Source organism: Myotis davidii, unplaced genomic scaffold (genome assembly GCF_000327345.1).
Source record: "Myotis davidii unplaced genomic scaffold, ASM32734v1 scaffold743, whole genome shotgun sequence".
NCBI lineage: Eukaryota > Metazoa > Chordata > Mammalia > Chiroptera > Vespertilionidae > Myotis > Myotis davidii.
In genome coordinates, this window is record NW_006296221.1 from 3,954,241 (window position 1) to 3,963,883 (window position 9,643).

A 9,643-nucleotide genomic window follows, 5' to 3' on the forward strand; every position below is an offset into this window, starting at 1 on the left:
AGACACACAAAATAACTCAGAAAATGACACAGGGTGAAGTTTTTTTATTAGTATATGGTGACTCCTCCCTCCCCCACCCCGTTCAACTAAGTCTCTAAAGGCAGTAGTTTTCCACATTGACTGCCTTCCTATGGAGGAATCTTAAAGTCCAGAGAACATAACTAGTTCATTGTTGTGTCAACATTTTTCTCAAAACAGATAAAAATGAGGATACAGAGTTCTTTAAATTTTAGTACCTTATCAACTTGACTTTTGCAAAGATTAGGAAGCTATAGATGCAAAACTGTTCAATGAGTTTTGCATTGTTGTCTGACTATTTTAAAACTTAATATTTTAATGCATTATGTATGGTTTAGCTTGCGTTTATGTTCTAGTGCAGCCAATTTTCGTCTAAAGAGGGAGTTTTACAAAAAGTAAGCTGTATATCTCCCAAACTTTTTATAAATTTTGCATGTGTAGTAAGGGAATCACCTACATGCTGGCATGTGGTGGGGCAGAGCTGTAGCAGGCACCTCATCAGAGGCACCTGTCTGTCTTAGCCACTCTTTGTTTTTGAGTCCTCACTCAGGGATATACTTAATTGATTTTAGAGAGAGGGGAAAAGAGAGAAAAAGAGAGAGGGAGAGAGAGAGAGAGGAGAGAGAAATCTTGATCGGCTGCCTCTCACATGTGCCCCAACCGGGGATCGAACCCGCAACCTCTTGGTGTACAGGACAACACTCCAACCAACTGAGCCACCCAGCCAGGGCTGTCTTCCTCTTCAAGCCCACGTTAGAATGTGTGCCTTCCTCCTACAGCAGGGGCTGTCCAAAGGCCATAATTTACTTTCGATATTTACTCTTCTCTAGTGGCATGCTTGATCATTTGCATTGGAGATTTTTAAGCTGCTTGCTTTTGCATTCATTCTGCAAATAGTTATGCATCACCGACTCTGCCTGCTGTAGACACAGGTGAGCTTATGTGACTTCTCATCTCTGGGCGGGACTTTTTTGTGGGGGGAAGGTGCTCATTCGACCAGTTTTTTCCTAGCCTTGCATGCTAAGTATCTCTTTCTGGAACACTGCCTTTTGCCTTCTAGCTATACAATATCTGTCGGGCATCTCTCCAGTTAGGCATGACTATCCAGCTCTATTTGATGAGGTTTAACCGAGTCTTCCTCCACAGCATCCTCTGCTAAGACAGCAGGAGATAGGCAAGTGACTAGTAGGTTTTTAGAAATTATTAAAGACACTGGATTTCTTAGGGGAAATTCGCAAGACTGGTTTAGGACCAACCTTGCTAAAGGGACTGATAGACCTTTTTGTTCAGTGACCATCATTGCTTTCCCCTCCTGTTCATGGGCCAGGCATAAACTAACTGGGTGAAAAAAGTGAAGGGATTAAGCAACAGACAAGCAACTCCTAGACACAGACAACAGTATGGTGATTACTAAGGGGGAGAGGGGTGGGTAGAAATAGAAGAGGGGATAATGGTGATGGAAGGAGACTTGACTTTGGGTGGGGAACACAATCGAATCCTATATAATAAAGAGCTAATATGCAAATGGTTGTCATGCCCTCACACCATCATGCTATAACAGCTCAGACACTCAACACTGAGGGGAGAGGAATGGACCAGCCAGGCACAAATGAGCTTGGGAGAGAGGAATGGAGAACAGCCAGGCTGAGGCCCGGGAGAGGGACAAGCCGCCTGCCCCATTGTCCTGGGCACCTGTGGCTACAGCCCGGGCAAAGCTGTTTGCCCATGGTCCCCTGCAGCTGCGGCCAGCCCAGGTGAAGCTGGCCCAGGTCCTGGGTGCCTGCAACTAGATGCATTACAGGTTACAGAATTGTACCCTTGAAACCTATATAATTTTATTTGCCATTGTCACCCTCATAAATTTAAAACAAAACAAAAAACCAACCTTTCCCCAGCTTAGTATGTCTCAGACTTTCTGTAGCACATAGTCACTTCCAATACTTAGGGCAGTTCTTTCCAAGACTTTTCATGTAGACAATAATGGTGTTTGTGTGAAGGATGCTCCCCTGCCCCAAGCCCTGCAGCCCAAGGGTCAGGTGAGCAGTTATCGCCACTTTCCTGTCACCTGGGTGGTGACTTCGCTGTGGAGGTTTGCAGCCTTGCATTGAATCATCACCTGGGAGCATTAAGAGTTCAGATGCCTGGACCAGGGACCTCATGCTCTGATTTTATTGTTAAGGATGGGGCCTGGATGTTGGTGTTTTTCAGAGTTCTGCAGGTGATACCCATGTCATCTGGGTTGAGAAGCTTTTGTTTAGTAGCTCAGCAACCTGAAGGGTTAACCATGGTCACCAGGGGTCATCAGCTGCCACAAAAGAAAGGAGAAAGAGCAGAGGATCAAATTGAGGGCAGCTAACCAGATTCGGGGCTGACAGTGCCCCAGCAACAACATAACCCACAGCCAAGGTGGAATCGCGCGGCCCCTTGTGGAATTGGGCTCCCTCCTCACTGGTTTCGGGATGAATCACCTGAGAACGATCACTGTGAAGTCACTGCAGCTCGGCAGCTCCTGCATTGAGCATCTGCCCCCTGGTAGTCCATGTGCATCATAGTGGACGGTAGGACACTTAGCATATTAGCCTTTTGTATATATAGATTTGAATAGTTGCTTGTATTTGAAATCTTTTGTTCCTGAGTAATCGCTATGGTAGGGAGAGGGGCAGGTCAGTGGAATTACAATTATATATTCCATATAAAGAAGGCTGAATTGTCCATCACCTGCACAGTCTGTGTTTTAGAATTGTCATAAATCCTTTTAGCACATTGGTAGTTAGACTTTGTAAGTGCTGCTACCACCTATTCAAGAATTGTATTTGCAGGCTAAGGTGAGGAATAAGCCAGGTCTCTATAGGGGCTTGGGGAGAAGAGGATCCCTGAGGCACTCTAAGCTCCCCAATGCCCCCCTCACCCTTCATCCCCCAAGTGCAGTGCATAATGCATGGTAAGTAGATTAAATTGTGGATTAAATTCACTCTCTATATGAAAACTTTTCTAGAATGTCAGTTCTGTTGAGGTCAGAGTCTTTGTTTTGCAACGATAGCACCTAGGATAGTGATAGGCATCTAACAGGCTCTCCTTCGATAGCCTCATATTGTGACCAGATGGAAAGCCGGTTGTAAATTGTGTTGGAGAACACTTTGGTCGAAATCCTCCTTAGAGTGGCCGTAGAGGTGTAACAGTAATACATACGTTTTAAGTGCAATTGTTAAACTTTCCTTTCTTTAAGCCTGTTTGAATCTAATTAAATTGATTCATTTCCCATCAAGATAAGACCTAAAAGCATTCTTTGTTTTTTATTGTGCAATTCTTACCAGCTCTTTTCTCACGCAAGAGGCAAAGAGACATTGACTGGTGGTGTGTGCGTCTCCAGGACCGTGTTTGAGAGGGATGTGCTTTCTTTTCGATTCATCTTCTTTTTAACCTGCCTTTTGTTTGTTTATTGTTTGCTCTACACCAAAAGTCAAGCATTGAAAAACTCTCCCTTTATGGCCAAGACTCCAGTGCTGGGCTGACTCTTCATTCCTTGTGACCCCCTCCTACCTCAGGTCCGCTTGTGTTACCACACCTGTCATACTCTTGGAAGTTATCTGCTTACAGCCCTCACTCTCACCAGATTGTGAACTCTTGGTGCTATTTTTCTCTGTGTCCTCAGTCTAAACCACATAAATACTCAGGAAGTCCTTGTTTAAAGAAGTCCCGTTTCCCCTGCTTTATTATTATTACTAGAGGCCTGGTGCACGAAATTCATGCATGGGGTGGGGGCGGGTCCCTCAGCCTGCCTTGCACCCTCTCCAATCTGGGACCCCTCGGGGGATGTCCAACTGCCGGTGTAGGCCGGATGTAGGATCGGGCCTAAACTGGCAGTCGGACATCCCTCTCACAATCCAGGACCACTGGCTCCTAACCGCTTGCCTGCCTGCCTGATTGCCCCTAACCGCTTCTGCCTGCTGGCCTGATCACCCACAACTGCCCTCCCCTGCGGGCCTGATCCACCTCTTCACCGGGCTCTGCCTCTACTGTGCATGTGGCCATCTTGTGATGACGTGTGATGCCTGAGGGCATGAGGACCACCTAGGTCCGTGGTCAGCAAACTGTGGCTCGTGAGCCACATGCGGCTCTTTGGCCCCTTGAGTGTGGCTCTTCCTAAGCCTTAGGAGTACCCTAATTAAGTTAATAACAATGTACCTACCTATATAATTTAAGTTTAAAAAATTTGACTCTCAAAAGAAATTTCAATCATTGAACTGTTCATATTTGGCTCTGTTGACTAATGAGTTTGCCGACCACTGACCTAGGCTATTATTAGTATAGATTTTCCCCAAGTAGGACTGGGGGAAGAATCTTGCATTATTCTTAACATGGGATGCCTCATGCATCTATCTATCCTGGGTAGGCCGCGGGTCTTCAAAGCAGGATGCTCAACCTACAAGGTCCAGGATTAAACTCCCACTCTCCGTTTGATAGTGAGAAGTGTCAGTCTCTTACCCAGATTCATTTATTTTTTCCCCTTTTCTTGTTCCAAAGTCCTCCTACATTTTGAGAAATTACCACTTATCTTTTCTACATTGTAAATATTTCCCCAAGTTTGTGATGTTTCTCCTCGGCCTACACGGCCCTGTTTTTCCTCTGTAAGATAAACTCCTCCCTTTAGAATTAAACTTCTTAGAAAGTAGTTTGAACCCATCAGTTTCATTTTCTTACCTCTCATGTTACTTTTAGCTCATTGCTGCCAATGTCTGCCTAGATTCAAGCATCTTTCGTTCACCACTACCTGTGTCTGCTTCTGGTCCTTAGCTCCACGGTCACCACATCTGCTATCACATTCACTAATTATTGAATTTTGGCCACTTTATGTTGTTTGGGCTCAGAAGCGCCTATGAGGAAGTGGCTGGCTCTCCCATATCGTTTCCCTGCCAGGATAAACCTGGGATGTGCAGTACCTCCCAGGGACGGCCTGCCTTTTGAGGGAAGGCTCTTGGGAATAGGTGTCACCCAGTCTGAGCCCTAGAGAAGTAGAAATTGTCTACTTGAGCTGATTGCCTGCTTAAAGAACCCTAGTTAGCTGATAGACTAGGACTTGATTTTTCAGGGCTCCTTGCTGAGAAGAAAAAAGTATTTGTGTCTTCTCTCAGGAATAAAGTTGGAAACCAAGTCCACCACTTTACTCAGCTTACTGGAAGTTAGCAGCCACAGACTGTGACTATCCATGACTCTAATATCCTTGTCAGACTTTCGCTTTTTTTAAAAAAAATAGCTATTGGCATTTTTATTTTATTTTTTCACTTTTTTATTTTTCAATTACAGTTGGCATTCAGTATTATTTTGTATTAGCTTCAGGTGTACAGCATAGTGGTTAGAGTTTTATATAATTTACACAGGGATCTCCCTGGTAAGTGTAGCGCCCACTTGGCCCCACACATAGCGATTATAGGGTTATGGACTGTGTACCCCATGCTGTACTTTACAACTCTGTGACTGTTTTGAAACTGCCAATCTGTCCCACTTAATCCCTTCACCTTTTCACCCAGACCCCAACCCCCCGCCCCTCTGGCAACGATCAGTTTTGTTCTCTGTATCTCTGAATCTGTTTCTGTTCTGTTTGTTCATTTATTTTGTTCTTTAGATTCCAGTGTTAACCTTTGTAACGTCCTCCGGTCCTTGTGTTAGTGTGCCCATCTTTTCCCATTTTAGCGCTTATAAAACCCTTCAAATTGCAGGTGTCCTGTTGTTCCTGTGTCACTGCATGCAACAGATGGGGGCGGTTTTGAAGACCTCTGCACTGTCTTCGTATGTCCAGAGGTCGAGTAAATGGTGGCAGCTGTTTAATGGGAAGGAAAGTGTGGGCAGCCCTAGGCCTTTAGTCAATGGCTAACGGTCCCCTCTGTGCCTGGGAAAGTATTTCTGGAAGGCGACCATAACATGCTTCACTCATGTTCTCTCTCGTTCCTTTTTAATTTCATTGATGTGCAGCTAGTCTGTGAAAGTATGTGGTTGTATTTTATTCCAACTGAGTTTCTATTCCAGCAGTGCATCTATTTTTCTGTTGGGATGCTACAGGAAGGTAAAGAGAAGCTAAAGATCTTGGTCTTCTTCTCATTGTTCTCTTTCAAGAGAATATTTTAGAAAACTTCTTAGCTTTCTGAGGAAATGAATTTGAAAGACCTGCTGCTGTTCCTAGTTTTGAGGTAACCTTAAAGGCACCATGATTGAGCCCTAACCAGTTTGGCTCAGTGGATAGAGCGTCTGCCTGTGGACTGAAGGGTCCCGGGTTTGGTTCAATTCCGGTCAAGGCACATGCCAGGGTTGCAGGCTTAATCCCCAGTAGTGGGTGTGCAGGAGGCAGCCAGTCAATGATTCTCTCTTATCATTGATGTTTCTATCTCTCTTGCCCTCTCCCTTCCTCTCTGAAATCAATAAAAAATATATTTAAAAGGCACCATGATTGAGTTACACAGTTAAAAAATATATCTTTCAGATGTTAGTTTGACTTTTTTCTAAAATGGTCTAATAAGTATTTTGAACTACTATGAGAAGAGAAACCTCAGGTGTTTATAAAACTTTTGGGCCTTCAGAACTTTATATGTAAATGCACTTTACTGATTTAAATGCTCTAACAACCGGCATTCAGGTATGTATCATGTGCCGGGTACTGGGCCAAATACAGCATCACAACTGTAAAACAACTTAATGAGGTTGGTACTGCCCCATGTTACAGCTGTGCCAGCTGAGTATGAACAGGGAAACTGCTCCTCCCAGTTTACATGCTTTGAATTCTGGCCCAGGATTATGACCCTTTCGCCTGTAATTCTCACTGTTGTTCTATCCATAAAAGTCACAGGCAAGCTAATCGCTCACTGTAGCAGCAGGGTTGGGATAAGCCTTTTTTTAAAACAAAAGATACAGGGGTTTGTTTGTTTATACGGAACCTTTTCTTTAAAGGTGGCTGACTGGTGGGAAAACAGAATAACTGAGAATCTTCACCCAGCACATTTGATGTCCTAGGAACTAATTGCTGAAGGAAAGAATTTTAACATCCCTTTTTACTATCGTCAAGTGGTTTTGGGAGTGACCTTGGGCGGTCATACTGAGGTCTGCAGTATAGTATTGTAGATTATTAAGTAATCAGTCCTTCTCTTATCTGTATCCTTGAGATGGAAAATTTTATCCTAGAATAATAAATGACCCGCCCTCAAACCTAGCTGCCATGTGAAGATGAAAGCAGTAACAACATCATCAGGAGTGTAGCTGCATTTTTGGTAGATCTTCATCTGAAGGGAAAAGAACACTAACTCTCCTCACTTCTACATGTCAGCTTCCTGCTGGGTGAGCGGAGAACTGGCGCCTCCTGCCTCTTACTTGATAAAGGCGACCAGAAGGGAGGACACAGAGGAAACCGCAAGGAGACTGGCCGATACAGGGCCTCACATTGGCTCTACTGCACAGAGGAATCGTGGATCTTAGCGACTCCTCATCGCTCTGGCCCTCACTTTCCTGATAGAGACACAAGGTTTTAAACTAGACCGTCTCTCAGGTCTCTTGGCTGAAATTCTATGATTTTACATATCCCACAAAAGCAAACCAAACCTGATAAGATGACCGAGGTATTTTTGAAATCCTGTAGTTTACAGGCACATGGAATGAAGCTCAAATCATGCTATTAGAACTCATTCATTGTACACATTAGAGTGGTAAGTAAATGCAGAGGCTGCTTTCTTGGGGGTGAGGGGTGGGGGCAGAGGTCGGTGTTGGGTCTATTTAGTCCTAAGCTCCTGGCCTGCTGGGATCCTGCCTGAGCCTTGCATGCCTTTCCTCACCACCCAAAGCCCTGATTGCCCCCACTCACCTGCTGAGACCTGCCCTCAGTCCCCAGGACAATACCCACATGGGGCCTTGTGCTCTCCTGTTATCTGCATTTTTATTTTTTATGTTTTGTCCCTGAGGTCCCGTCTTTAAGATCTGAACACTTGAGGAACTGATTAGCAACTCTGGTTGTATTGTTGCATGTCCCTATTTCTTCCTCTGGAGTATAGATTTTTAGGACATATTCTTCACAGGAATATAGATCTTTAAACCCCAGCTCACTGAGTCAGCCAGCCTGCTTGTCGGGATTGCTGAGTACCAAAAGAATGTGTAGGGTGTCCACAATGTTTGGAAACAGACATATTGTTAGCCCGGTGAAGATACCCTACATGACTTTACACACACACGCACAATATTTTCCTTTTATTTCTAGGCTTTAGAGACATCTTGCAGATTCTGGATCACACGGTGATTTTTGCTCGCCTGTATTCCCCGCCCCCCCCCACCCCCCCTCCAGGTTTCCTCCAGCACCAGCCTTCTGGCTAATTCTGTCTCACAGCAGTTTCCTGTTGACCCTTTCCTCCTAACTCCCTCCCTCTGGGTGAACAGGCCAGTTCCTGGTCATGACCCCGCCAGCAGTTGTGAAAGTTACATTTGGGGTCAGAGTTGGCTATGATGTCACTTCTGTAGTAGAACCATCGATGTGGCAAATAGATTTCTCAGAGGTCTTCACCGGTGAAGCGAGAGTGGCCATTAGGAATGAGTGGAGCTTATCAGGGAAATGCGGGGACACGTGATTTGGTGGGATAAGAAGGTGGCGGCACACGGGCCGGTCTTGGCCAGGGCCCTGGAAGCCCAGAGCTCTGTAAATGACTAGATTCATCGTTTCTTTGGTTTTATAATCTTAGGATCACATGGCTTTTTTGTACATCTCAAGGTTGTTCGCTATTTGAGAGTTTTAACAGCTACTTTAAAATTGTGGCTCAGCCACTGAAATTTACAAATAGTCTCAAGAGGCTTTTTACCAGTAGAATTATTTAGATTCTATACTTAGCAGGAAGCTCTCTCCCTTTAAAAATAATCGATTTCACTTCTCAGCGATAGTTTCCAAAATGTGCTCTCCAAGTATTTTATGGAGAGTGGCTCCCAGGGTTTGGACCAGTTGCCAGAGGATCTCTGGGAGATTGTATTGGAGTAAAATGCTGGTTCTCATTTATTAAATTCCTGGGAGATTGTATTGGTGTAAAATGCTGGTTCCCATATTAAATGCCTACAAATTAGTTGAAAAAGACAGGTGATCCATTAGAAATATGGGCCAGGTAATGTTTGCTGAGTGTGTCAGATCCTGACGGAGTACTTTAAGTCCTGTAGTAGTCAATTCTCATATTTCCCTAATGAGGGCATCATTAGTATGATCCCTCCTGTGCCTGAGGGAGTAGGGCATAGAAGCTCATGAATTTCCGGAGGTCACCCAGGCAGTAAGTGATGCAACCGGGCTCTGACCCCAGGCAGTCTGACTCCAGAGCCCATACTTATAAGCAGTATGGTGTAATGATCACAGGACGTTTCCAGACCGTCCCAGGAAGGGAACAGCAATTCACAATGGAAAATCCAAATTAAAATTATGAGGACCCACTTTTCACTACCCCAATTCAAGTGAGACTCTGACCAGCATGCTGCATAGGCGGTGCACTTACTTGCATCTCCGGCCCCTCACACCTCCCAACCCCATTCATTAGCTTAGGACAGTGGTCGGCAAACTCATTAGTCAACAGAGCCAAATATCAACAGTACAACGATTGAAATTTCCTTTGAGAGCCAAATG